We start from the raw sequence: 14,081 nt of genomic DNA on the forward strand, positions 1-14,081 counted from the left end.
ATAATTCTTCTTGCCAATGATTACAGTACCAGTTATACAAAGAGTAGATACTGGGATTTTCTCCTAACACTACTATGACAGAGGTTATATTAATAATTATAACAGCACAACAGGCATAAACAGGAACTGTCCCAGGCCAGCCCTAGTTAACATCCTTCCTAACACCCTCTGGAACACGCATTGCACCCAGACACCCATTATGAAGCAGCTGTTCTGTTCAGGGCATTGACACCAGGGCTGGGCTCTGAGTGGTGTAAGCAATCTAAGACTGCCCCCTCATCCTTAACACAGCAATTGGCTCAGGGATGGTCAGGACTGAACCTATCGGATCATGGCACTTACCTGGTTACAGAGTCTGCTTGTAATTCAATGAGATGCAAGGAAAGGGACCCTGAGCACCTCTGGGAAGAAGCCCTGTTTCTTTTGGGATAGCTTCCAAGAGAGATCTCTTCTTTTATATGTTGTTTGCCTATGTGAGGCCTAAGTGCTCCAGTGTTCTCTGTCTTTCTCTCCTTCTCTCTCTTTTTTTCTCCCTCCTTGCCTTCTTGTCTGTCTTAGTCTGGAAGCTGCGCTGAAGCCTATCCATCATGGATGACCCTGCTGGTATTTGAAATACTAGTGACGTATCTTCCAGCATCACAGCAACATGCAAGCCACCACTGTACAGCACATAATGGTAAAAGAGTATATAACCCCCCATACTATTATATATCTACAATTATCAAGATTTTGCTACACTCACTGCATCTTTCTTTTTTTCCCAAAGTATTTCAAAGTAAATCCCAGACATTTTATCTTTTTATTCCTAAAAATATAGTTACTTGTCTTCAGAACCACAATACTATCATCATACCTGTGATGGTTAAGGTTGTGTGTCAACTTGACTGGGCCATGATTCTCAGTGGTTTGGTAGTTATGATGTAGTTTGGCAGCTCTGTAATGATGTAATCACCTCCATAATGAGATCTGATATTATGTAATCACTTCCATGATGAGATCAGCTATGAACAGCCAATCAGTTGAAAGGGAATTTCCTTCGGGGTGTGGCTTGCAACCAATATATGTGGCCTTTCTGGCAAGGCTTGTGGGCTTTGCTAGCTCCGCTGCATCTGACCTCCAGTTTTGGGGACTTGAGCTAGCAGCTTACCTACCAATCTTGGGATCTGTCTGCCTCCACTGCCTGTGACCCAAAGGCCTGCCATCTTACCTGCTGATCTTGGGTTCATTAGCCCTTGTATCTACATGAGTCAGGAGAAGTCTCCAGCCTGTCCCATGGACTTAGGACTTTCCAATTTCTACAACCATGTGAGCCATTTCCTTGATATAAATCTCTCTCTGTATATATATTTGTGTATGTATTTATATATATACACACGCTTCACTTGTTTTGCTTCTCTAAAGAACCCAGTCTAAGATAACACCTAACAAAATATATACTTCCTTGCTATCCTCAAATACTCAAACCAAGTGAAAAGTGCTCTGATTGTATTAAAATTATCTTTTTACAGTTGGTTTGCTTGACTCATGAAGCAAATAAACCACACGCTACATTTAATTGTTGGATCTTTTAATCTAGAGTGCCTTTGCCCACCCCTGTATTTCTCATGCCATTGGTTTGTTGAAGAAACTGGATCCATTGCTCTGTAGAATGCTCCTCATTTTCAATTTTTTTTTTTGTTTACTTCCTTATGGTGTTATTTAGCTTATTACTCTATTTTCCTCCATGTAAACTGAAAGTTATCTGTAAGTATTGATTAGATACAGGTTCAATTGTATTTGCCACAATTACTACATAGGTGGTTCTGTGCTTTTCCTAATACATCACATCAGGAAGCACATAACGTAGTTGATCCACTCATAATGATGCTAGTTCAGGATGCAGGGGTTAACACTCTGATCCTTCCATTGTCAAGTTCCCCATCAACGTTTCATCTAAGGGTTTTATCTATTGATGATCTTTGCCTTTATCAATTATTTCATTAGGACTTGCAAAATGATATTTTTCAAATTCTATCATTCCATTCATTTTCATTAGTTGTTTTATATATATATATATATATATATATATATATATATATGTAATCATGTAGGAAAGGCAGGATAGATATGGAATTCCCTGCCTTTATTGGTGAATTATCAGAATATCATATTGGTGCCCTAATTACCATTAATGATGATCAGTTGTAAATAACTTTTAGAGCATTGTTATGAATACATAGTTTTATATAATTAACGTGTTTCAATAAATTTTTGACTCCTGTGTCCTTTTTTCCAAGGCCTCTAAACCTATTGTTGTCAAGTCGATTCCAACTCATAGCAACCCTATGTGATAGAGGAGAACTGCCCCATATACTTCCAAGGATCAGCTGGTGGATTTGAACTGCGAACCTTTTGGTTAACAGCCAAAAGCTTAGCCACTGTGCCACCCAGTTTTAAATGGTTCAGTCACTGCCAACAGAAACAAGGCAGGGGTTTGAACTGGTTCAAAGTTTTTCAGTCATGGCCAATGGAAACAAAGGCAGCGTAAGTGCTGCATAACAACCAAATCTCTTACCTGTTGGCTTTTGACATGAGTAGGAAACAGGCAGCGGTGCCCCACTCAAAGATGGGGGCCAACCAGGCAGTTTTGAATGTGTGTTGCTCTCCACAGCCCTGCCAATAATCCTATCTTCTGTATCAGGCTCCTGAAAGTTGCCTGATGAGGGAGATTGGATTATTGGCAGGACTGTGGAGAGCGACACACATTCAAAGTGGTGGTCAGCTGCCATCTTTGAGCAGGACACCACCCACTACCTGCTTCCTATGAGGGTCAAAACCAAGGCATAAGATATTTTTCTTTGCTGTGGAATGCATAAGAACATTGCCCTTTTTTCAGTAGGTTATGACTGAACCACTTCAAACTGGTTCAAAGCCATGCCTTGTTTACGTAAGCCATGACTGAACCATTTAGAACCAGTCGAAGTCTTGCTTTTTTCTCATTATTTTATTATGAGAATTTTTAAGCATACAGATAAGTTTATGGAATTTTACTATGAACATTTGTATACCTATCATCTAGGTTCTACCATTAACATTTTACTATATTTGCTTTGCCATTTGTATCCATCTATCCATCCTTATATCTATCCATTAATCCATATTATTTTTCAGATGAATTTCTAAGTAATTTGCAGATATCGGGACTCTTCTCACTAAATATTTCATCATAGATATCATTGCCTAGATTTCAGTATTAATTTACAGTTTTTTCTTGTGTTCTTTAGACATTAGTTCATTAGTCTTGGATAGTTTCCCTGCTTTCTGGCACAAATGGTATAGCAGTCTTACCTTGAATATTTCCTGATCCATCTTCCAATGAGCCCTGATTCTGCTTATGTCAGTTAACTTCTGCTGTGCAGCAAGCCACCCTAAAACTTAGTGGCTTAAAAAAAAACACAATTTTTGTTCATGATTCTGTTGGTTGGCTGGATGGCTCTTTAAGTCTGGGGAACCTCAACTGTTTTTCATACATTTGTGAAAATCAGCAGGTAGCTGGATGATCTAGGATGGTCCTGTTGACATTCAGGGCCAAGTCTGCAGCCTATGTATGCCCAGGGCCCTGTACTTGGGAAGGTGCCATACTTGGTTTAATGCTCCGCTGTGGAAATTCTTCAAGCCTTTTGAACAAAGGGACATACATTTTCATTTTGTAATGGGCCCCACAAATCCTGCTTACATGGCTGGACTTTGACATTCTGTTAACTGGGGAAAATAGGCCATGCTTCTGTGATTATCCAGTCAGTTAGCCTGGACTTCTTCACATGGTGGTGGTCGCAGAGTTCCAAGAGCAGCAAGAGAATAAACCACAGTGAGCAAGTACTTTCAAGCCTCTACATATATCACATTTGCTAATGTCCAATTGGTAAAAGCAAGTCACATGCCCAAATCTAGACTCAGGGTGAGAAGGGAACACTCAAGTATGTGAATACAAAGAGAATTATCTACCACAGTAGTGAACGATAATTAGAGATCCTAGTCTGTTTGCTTGGGGTGCTCATTGTTCCTGGAATATCATTGTCTACAGACCTTCTCAGTGGACAAAACTAAAAAACATGTATTTTTCAAAAAGAAAATAATCATGCATTCATATTGTTATATTCCATTTGAAATCCAATGTGACAGGATTTTTGTTTAACTTCTTTGATTCTGTATTTGTAACTTTGTTGTTTTATGCTGAATTATTGGTCCTAATATTAATATAATTTCTTATTTGCTTTATTGTACAATTCAGAAAAATTGATTTTAAAATAATACCACCATCACTACTGGTAATAAGATTACTGAAGGAAGTTTAAGATTTTTTCTAGTTCTTATATTTATTATATATAAATATATAAATTATGTATATATTATGTATAATATATTAAGATATCTTCATTTGTCCTTATATTTCACTAAGGACATTCAATCAAAATACCACATTCTAAAGTTATTTCAAATAACTCTGTTCTTCACATGATTATGTCATTAACTTGAAATACAATTGGATCATTTGTTTCAATTTGTTTTTAATACATAGAGAAATGCTTTTTATCTTTTAGATTTACTTTTATATTTAACTGAAAATTTTACTGAAATAATCATGGATTCCCATGCAGCTGTAAGAAACAATACAAAGATATCCTGCATACAATTTACCCAATTTTCCCCAATGGTAACATTTTGTAAAACTATGGTATAATGTCACAACCAGGATAATGACATTGATACAATCTACCAATCTTATTCAGGCTTCCCCAGTTTGACTTGTACTTATTTGTTTGTGTGTATGTGTGTGTGTGTACTCAGTTCTAAACAATTTCATCACATGTGTAGATTGACGGGTACCCACCATCACAGTCAAGATGCTGAACACTTCCATCAGCATAATGATCCCTCTCTTCACTTACTTTTTTTTTTAATCATGGAAAATAATTCCATGATTGAAAAGTGAGAAGTCTATACTAAAGCATAGGAAGAGGAGTCTGGCTTGTGTCGTGTCCTCTCCACTGTGTTCCCTCCCTTTTATTACTGATAATCTTTTAAAAATTGGTTTTCACTTTATTCTTTCCCTATTTGTTTTTGAAAACATGAGAACATACATACATCTATTCATATCCCTCCCCCTTATTTCATAAAAGAAAGCATCATTATCTGACCTCTTTGTCTAACATCACAAGAGGGAAGAATCAAGGTCATCAACCTATGGCTGTTTCCTATGAAGTGGAGGTCAAACATAACTCCACCCTCTAATCTTTTGCCAATTCTGACATCAGCCACCCCTCCCACAGCACTCTCTACTTCTCTGCTGAGTTCGGTAATTTGTTGCAATGGTCACACAGAACTTGAAGACAATATTCACAATTATGGGATTTATTGGGGAAGTAACAGGCTACAACTCAAGGTCAGGAATGAATCAGGATACAGTTCTTTAATCAGGACAGCTTCTTCTCAGCCATGCTCACAGGCAGGCCTCTCTCTGGCCCTTGGCCTCTCAGCTCTGCCCTGCTTGGGCAGGTGTTACAAAGTTCTTTAGCTCCACTATTAAGTGCCTGGAGGTACCCCATGCCAACAGTAAGCCTCCACCTGAACGTACTCAGCTGTCTCTCGATCCATAGATCAGTGAGCCTAGCTCCACCAAGTGGCTGGAAACATCCCACTCCACCAGCAAGCCTCCAGCCAAAGCTGTTCAGCTCTCTTGCTCTGTGGGTCAGCACACCCACACTAGCTGCCTTGCTCGGTGGACTGGGAAGCCCACTGCACTGTCTCATGCCAGTTTTCTGGTGCTGCTGGTGCCATTTCTCTGCTACCACTTCTTGCTGTCTCATGCTGTCTCCAGCTAATACCAGTAACACACAGATCTCTGTCTCCTGGGTTTCGGGGGTTCTCAGCGCAGGGACCCTGAGTCCAAAGAATACACTCCACTCCTGGCTCTTCTTTTTTGGTGGTAGTGAGGTCCCCCTTTCTCTCTGAGATTGGCTGTCTTTTAAGCTTAATGGATGGCAAAACTAACCAATCCCCTTGTTAGGGTTCCACACCTCTTATTTGCATGGTCCCACCTGCACAAGGCTGCCATGAACCTCATTTGCATTATTAGCAAGCTGTCCAATTCCCTTGGTGGGCCACAAACATCTTATTTGCACAGACCCACCCAGTCATTTGGCGGGAGTCACAAGACTATGACTAGAAAGGCCATATAAAAGCAATCCACCATATTGCACCTTGCCTTTTCCGCTTAAAAATTGTATCTGTCATGGTAGACTAGGGCGTGCCTACGTTAAAACAACGCTGAAATCTCAGTGGCTTAAATCAAAACAAGTCTGTTTCTCATCTTATCTCGCAGTGCTTGTCCATCTCAGGACAATAGGAGGTGGAGAGAAGTTCCATTGTGTCACCGTTATTCTCACGGTGGCCCCAGGCTGAAGGAGCAGTCACTCTCTGGCACATTGCCAGTCATGGTGGCAGAGGGAAAAGAGAATGTGGTAGAACCCATACTGGCTTTCAAAGGGGCACACCACACTTCTGCTCACATTTCAGTAGCTAAAGAAAATATCATGGCCAAAGCTAACTTCCAGTGGACAGAAAAGTACAATTATAGGTTTGGTAAGAGAGAGGAAGCCAGAATATCTGTCTGCAGCCACCGTAAGTATCACAGATCACTTTTCTCGGCACTAAATATTTGGCTCGAAGTCTTACTTGCATACAAAATACAATCGTCTCCTCCCAAGAATGATGCCCCATTCACAGCTTTAGTCTCAGAAGTCAGAATCTCTGGATGATTCCTGGCAGTCCCTCCGCCAGGGGGCAGGTGTCTGTGTGTCCACTTTTGATCCAGATGTGGCTTTTCCTTTTTTTCTTTAGTATTTTATTTTATTTTATTTGTTGTTGTTGTTGAAGTCTAATAGAACATTTCCAGCACCCCAGAAGTTTTCTTTATGCCCTTCAGAGTTAACAATCCCACCTAAGAAATAACCACTATTACTTCTCCCTCTGTCTCTCTCTCAGCATAGAGACATAAAATACTTCTCTTTCTCTCTCTAAATGTCAATATATAAATAGATATAAAATCTCTCTCTCTCTCTCTCTCTATGTATATATATACACATAGCCCTGGTGGTGCGGTGGTTAAAGCGCAAGCGTTGACGACTTAAACCCACCAGTCGCTCTGCAGGAGAAAGATGTGGCAGCCTGTGTCCGTAGAGACTACAGCCTCGGAAACTCTGTGGGGCAGTTCTACTCTGTCTTATAGGGTTTCTATGAGTTAGAATTGACTCAAAGGCACACAGCAACAACAACAACAGCTTATTATTATAATTTCCCTTCTTTATGTCAACAATTTCCACACAAAATCATTTTTGGCATTTGAATTCAATTCATTAACCAATGGACATTTCCACTTAATCAAATAACTAACAGTCATTTTACATAACCAAATAACCAGCAGTCATTTTTACTTAACATAAAAGTACTTCCAAATGATCTATGTTGTTGTTGTTAGGTGCCGTCGAGTTGGTTCCATCTCATAGCGATCATATGTACAACAGAATGAAACATTGCCCGGTCTGGAGCCATCCTCACAATCATTGCTGTTTAAGCCCACTGTTACAGCCACTGTGTCAATCTGTCTCATTAAGGATCTTCCTCTTTTTTTGTTGACGATCTACCTTAACAAGCATGATGTCCTTCTCCGTGGACTGGTCCCCCTCGATAACATGTCCGAAGTACGTGAGACAAAGTCTCGCCATCCTTGCTTCCAAGGAACACTCTGGCTGTATTTCTTCCAAGACGGATTTATTTATCCTTCTGACAGTCCATGGTGTATTCAGTATTCTTTGCCAACACCTTAATTCAAATGCATCAATTCAATTCTTCTTCAGTCTTCCTTATTCGTTGTCCAGCTTTCACACACATATGAGATGTTGGAAAATATCATGGCTTGGGGCAGCTGTATCTTAGTCCTCAAAGTGACATCTTTGCTTTTCACTGTATTTAAGGGGTGTTTTTTGCAGCAGATTTGCCCAATGCAATACATCATTTGATTTCTTGACTGTTGCTCCCATGAGCGTTGATTGTGGATCCAAGTAAAATAATCTGTAACTTCCCCTTTCCTGATTTTTTGTTTTGGATTTATTTATTGGTTAGCTACAGGGTATCCTATAGGACCCTTGTTTTTCTTTATATTTTGTTTTGCTTTGCTTCCTCAAGAAGAGTATTAAAAAAAAACATTGCCATCAAGTCAATTCTGACTCATAGTGACCCAATAGGACAGAGTGGAACTGCCTCATAGGGTTTCCAAGGAGCCACTGGTGGATTCAAACTGCCATACTTTTGGTTAGCACACATAGCTCTTAACCACTATGCCACCAGGGCTCCCAAGAAGGGGATAAACCAAAACCAAACCAAACCCGTTGCCACGAGTCAATTCCGACTCACAGCGACCTATAAGACAGAGTAGAACTGCCCTGTACGGCTTCCAAGGAGAACCTGGTGGATTCGAACTGCCAATTTTTTGGTTAGTAGCCATAGCTCTTAACCACTACACCACCATAAAAAAAAAGGCAAACCCGTTTCTCTCATGTGGATTCCGACTCATAGCGACCACCATAGGAGGGTTATATTTAGTGTCAGCCATATCACTATTTCCTGTTTCTCCTCTGACCTTCTAACCACTCTTGGTTTCCATGTGCTTTCCCCTTAAAGTGTTGTTCTGGGCTCTTTCCTTAGCCTCTTCCTTCCTTATTCTTTGGGCAGACTCTTCTGCATCTAAGACTCCATCTACTTACCTACGTCTGTTGGGAACTTCAGATAACTATATCTCTAACCAGACAAACCCTCCCAAGTGCTTGCACTTCCCAAGGCCTTCAAGATGTCCTGTCTGATGATATAGAGACAAAGCAAATTTAACACTTCACTCTTCTCTAAACCTGCTGCTCTGTTTTATCTTCATTTAGATTGCTACCATCCTTCAGGTCACTAAAACTAAAATCTCTTTTTAAAAATCCCTTAAGATCCTTCGAATCCTTCTTCATTATATATAGTCAGTTCCTAAATCAAGTCAAGTTAGCCTTCAATGTCTCTAACAAAACTGCTGCCTCCTTTATTTTCCCACAGTTGACACCATATTTGGTCCCTACTTTCCCTTTTTTTTTAGGCCATTATCTCTCAGTTTGGCTTCCTTCCCCCCTTCCTCTGTTCTAATTTTTTTTTTTTTTGTATTTCAGATAAAGGTTTACAGAACAAACTAACTTTTCATTAAACAATCAGTACACATATTGTTTTGTGACATTGGTTGCCAGCCCCACGACATGGCAACGCTCTCCCCTTCTCGACCTTGGTTCCCTATTACCAGCTTTCCTGTCCCCTTCTGCCTTCTCGTCCTTGCCTTTCGGATGGTGTGCCTGTTTAGTCTCATTTTCTCTTCCGGGTCTGTTTCATCTTTGGCTGAAGGGTGAACCTCATGCATGACTTCATCACTGAGCTTAAAGGGTCTCTGGGGGCCAGAATCTCAGGGTTTCTCTAGTCTCTCTCAGACCGGTAAGTCTGGTCCCCCTTTTTTTTTTGAGTTATAATTTTATTCTACACTTTTCTCCAAATCTGTCCTGGACCGTCTATTGTGATCCCTGTTAGAACAGTTGGTGGTGGTAACCAGGCATCATCTAGTTGCGCTGGACTCAGTCTGATGGAGGCTATAGTACTTGTCCATTAGTCCTTTAGACTAATCTTTCCCTTGGTCTTTGGTTTTCTTCATTCTTCCTTGCTCCAGAAAGGGGTGAGTACAGTGGACTATCGTAGGTGGCCATTCATAAGCTTTTAAGACCCCAGACACTACTCACCAACGTAGAATGTAGGGCATTTTCTTTATAAACCACATTGTGCAAATTGAGCTAGATGTTCCCTGAAACTATGGCCCCCACAGCCCTGAGCCCCGTAATTTGGTCCCTCAGGAAGCTTGGATGTGTCTAAGGAGCTTCCATGACCTTGCCTTGGACAGATTGTACTGGTTTCCCTTTACCTAAGTTACCACTTACCTATTGTCTGTTTAGTGTTTTTCTCTCTCCACATTTCCCCTCCCTCATAACCTTGAAAGATTGTTTCTTTTGTGTGAAAACCTTTTCATGAGATTTTATAGCAGTGGTTTCATACAATATTTGTCCTTTCGTGATTGACCTGTTTCACTCAGCATAATGCCCTCCAGATTCATCCGTGTTGTAAGGTACTTCCCAGTTTTGTCATTGTTCTTTACCATTGCTTAGTATTCCATTGTGTATATGTACATAGTTTGTTTACCCATCCATTTGTTGATGGGCATCTAGGTTGTTTCCGTCTTTTCACTATTGTGAACAATGCTGCAATGAACATGGATGTGCATATGTCTATTTGTGTGATGGCTCTTATTTCTTTAGGATATATTCCTAGGAGTGGGATTGCTGGATCAGATGGTATTCTATTTCTGGCTTTTTAAGGAAGTGCCATATTGTTTTCCAAAATGGTTGTACCATTTTTCTCTGTTCTAATTTTTAATACCTAGCATTTTGAGTAAGACCTTTGTCTTAGGCTGGGCTCTCTAAAGAAACAAAACCAGTAAAGCGTATAAATATATATAGAGATTTATATCAAGGAAATGACTCATGCAGTTGTAGGGGCTGTAAAGTCCCAAGTCCATGGGTCAGGATAGAGGCTTCTCCTTATTCACATAGCCACAGGGACTGGCAAACCCATAACCAGCAGATCAGAGAGTAGGGCTGCTGCTCACAGGCTGTGAAGATCAATGAATCCTGAGATCGCCAGGCAGGACCACAGGTAAGCTTAGCAAAGTCCCAAGAATCAGAGGTCAAATGAACAGGAGCCAGCTGCAGGATCCAGAACGAGCAAAAGCTCCTGAGCCCTGCCAGAATGTGTGTTCACACTGGATACAGACCACATGCCCAAGGAAAATCCCCTTAAACTGATTGGCTACACACAGCAGATTCCATGGGCGGGGGGTGGTGATCACATATCGAATCTCAACAGGGAAGTGACCACAACATCACATGACTGCCAAAACACTAAGAATCATGGTCAGCCAAGCTGACACACAATCTTAACCATCATGAACAAAAACTTATCAGCCTGGCCTCCAATAGCTTCTATAATCTGGTGTCCACCTGTATTTGAAATGTGTATTTCAAAAGTCACCTCCTCCACAAAACCTTTCTTGATACTACTCATAAAGCAGATGTGATGTTTGCTGCATAGAAGCTATTCTATTACTTTTTTAAAAATTTTAATTTTTTTGTTGTGGTTGAGCGTATACACAGCAGAACATAAAACAATTCAACAATTTCTACAATTCAGTGCAATCGATTACATTCTTTGAGTTGTGTAAGCATTCTCAACCTCCTTTTCTGAGTTGTTCCTCCCCCATTAACAAAAACTCATTGCCCTCTAAATTTCCTATCTAATCTTTTGAGTTGTTGTCAATTTGATTCTATATAGATAGTTCTTAAAATAACACAATGCTCAAGACAGAAATTCTTTACTAATTCAATTAAGCTAAACTCTTGTTTGGTTTAAAGAAGACTTCAGGGGATATTTTTGATTTAAAGTTTTTTAAAGATTATTTCAGAGGAATAGTTTTGGGGTTCACCCAGCCTCCATGGCTCCAGAAAGTCTGCAGTCCATGAGAATTTGAAATTCTGTTCTGCATATCCCACCTTTTGATCAGGATTCTTCTATCGAATCTTTGATTGAAACATTCAGTAATGGTAACTGGTAACAGTACTTAAAAAAAAATAAACATTTAATTTTAGAACAGTTCTAGATTTACAGAAAAATTGCAAAGATAGTTCAGAGAGTTTCTGTGTATCCTTGATTCCCCTATTACTAACATTGTACATTAGTATGGTACATTTGTCACAATTAATAAATCAATATTGAAATGTTATTATTAACGGAAGTCCATACTTTATTCAGATTTGTTTAGCTTTGCCTAACGCCCTTTCTCTTTTTCAGGATCCCATCCAGGATAGCACATTACATTTAGTTGTCATGTCTCCTTAGGCTCCTTTTAGTTGTGACAGTTTCTCAGACTTTCCTTGTTTTTCATGACTTTTGAGGATACCGGGCTGGTATTTTGTAGATTGCCCCTCAATCTAGGCTTGTCTAACGTTTTTCTCATGCTTAGAGTGGGGTTATGGGTCTTCGGGAGGAAGACCACAGAGATAAAGTGTCATTTTCATCATTTCATACCAAGGATATTTGTTTTCAACATGGCTTATCACTGATGATGTTAATCTTGATCACCTGGCTAAGGTAGTTTTTGCTAGGTTTCTCCATTGTCAAGTTGCGATTTTCCCTCTTTCCATACTCTATTCTTATGAAGCAATTCACTAAGCACAGCCTGTATTCAAGGGGTGGGGAGTTAAGCTCCATCTCTTTTAGGGGGAAATACTTATATAAATAATTTGTAATTCTTCTGTATGTGTGAGATTTGTCTCTTTTCCCCTGTTTATTTATTTATTGTATCAGTATGGACTCACGGATATTTATTTTATACTTTGGGTTATAATCCAATATTGTTATTCATATTGTTGGTCAAATTGTTCCAGTTTTGAACATGGGGAGCTTTTTCAGATTGATTTATTACACTATCACTGTCTAAAAATGCTACATGGCATTTTATCTTGTCCTTTCTTGTATATTTGAATAAGCCTTACTATTAACAATTAATTGGTGTTTTTAATCTTTGTATCCTACCATGGGCTGTGTACTATGATGAATGTGGGCTCTGCAGTGAAGAGCAAAATATACACAGTCTTCAGCCTCACACAGTTTACCATTTGGTGGAGAATTAAAATTACACACAGAAATTTTTTATTAGAAATTATAATTGGTGCTCTAAAAGAAAGAAAGAAAGAAACAGAGTGTGAAAATAGAAACTGAAGGGGAACCTACTTTAGAAAAGGCTTCTCAAAGACTAGGAACATAAGCTGAGACTTGAAGGATGAGGAAGGATTAGGTAAGCAATAAGCGGGAGGAGAAAATTTCAGGCATAGTGTAGATATGAGTTTCCTAAATTTAAAAAGGAGCACGGAGTACAAGTGGTTAATACTTTCCAAACTGACCTGCACTAATGTTTTATTTTAAAAGTTATCAGCCATTGATTTTTTTTTTTTAAGCAGTAGAGGAGAATCTTGATCATGTTTCATATTAATTAGGAGAACTAATATAGTTACAGTAATAAAAACCCCAGTGTGTCCACAGCATATCACAATAAAGGTTTATTTCTCAAGCTTGTCATGTCCTATGCGGCATTTGGTTGGCCAGCTCTCCAGGGCAACTCTTAAGGCGGACTATTCTCAAAGTAGAGAACTTAGGGACCCTGGCTCCTTCCATTGTGTGGCTCCAGATTTTGGAATCCTTCACTTCCAGCTCCTGGTGGAGCAGTGGTTAAGAGTCTGGCTGCTAACCAAAAGACTGGCAGTTTGAATCCACCAGCTGCTCCCTGGAAATCCTATGGGGTGGTTCTACTCTGTCCTATAGGGTCACTATGAGTCGGGATCAACTCAACGGCAACAGGTTTGGTTTCTTTGGTTTTTCACTTCCAGCCATGTAGAAGAAGGAGAGGGAGGGCAGAATTGGAGGCTCTCAGGAGATATTAGGGGCTGGCCAGAAAGTGGTTACATCCTTGCCACCATGTTAGCTAGAACGAGTCACATAGCCCAACTCAGATGGACAAGGCCTTTGATATGCAGTTTTTCTGAGCCGGGGGATAAAGGAAATGGATGAGGCAACATGGAGCACGGTGTGTCCTGCATACTTCATGGTGCAACATTGTAGAGTCTTGAGGAATGCCCCTGTAAAATACTTCTGCAATGACTAAATAGTTGCCATCATTTAAAGGTGCTGTTCTCTTTTAGGGATGGGAGAGGACCATTTTCTTTTAACCCCTCTGTGAGTTTCTCTGGTGTTTTGGAAGGCCTCCAAGCCACTCATCATCTTTCACCACTCAGGCTTCCTGCAATGCCTGTTTGCCATTTGCTTAAGGTCAAGTCTCTTACAGGGACAAGTCCAGCTACTCCTTT

The sequence above is a fragment of the Loxodonta africana genome, chromosome 8, assembly GCF_030014295.1.
Source record: "Loxodonta africana isolate mLoxAfr1 chromosome 8, mLoxAfr1.hap2, whole genome shotgun sequence".
Lineage (NCBI taxonomy): Eukaryota > Metazoa > Chordata > Mammalia > Proboscidea > Elephantidae > Loxodonta > Loxodonta africana.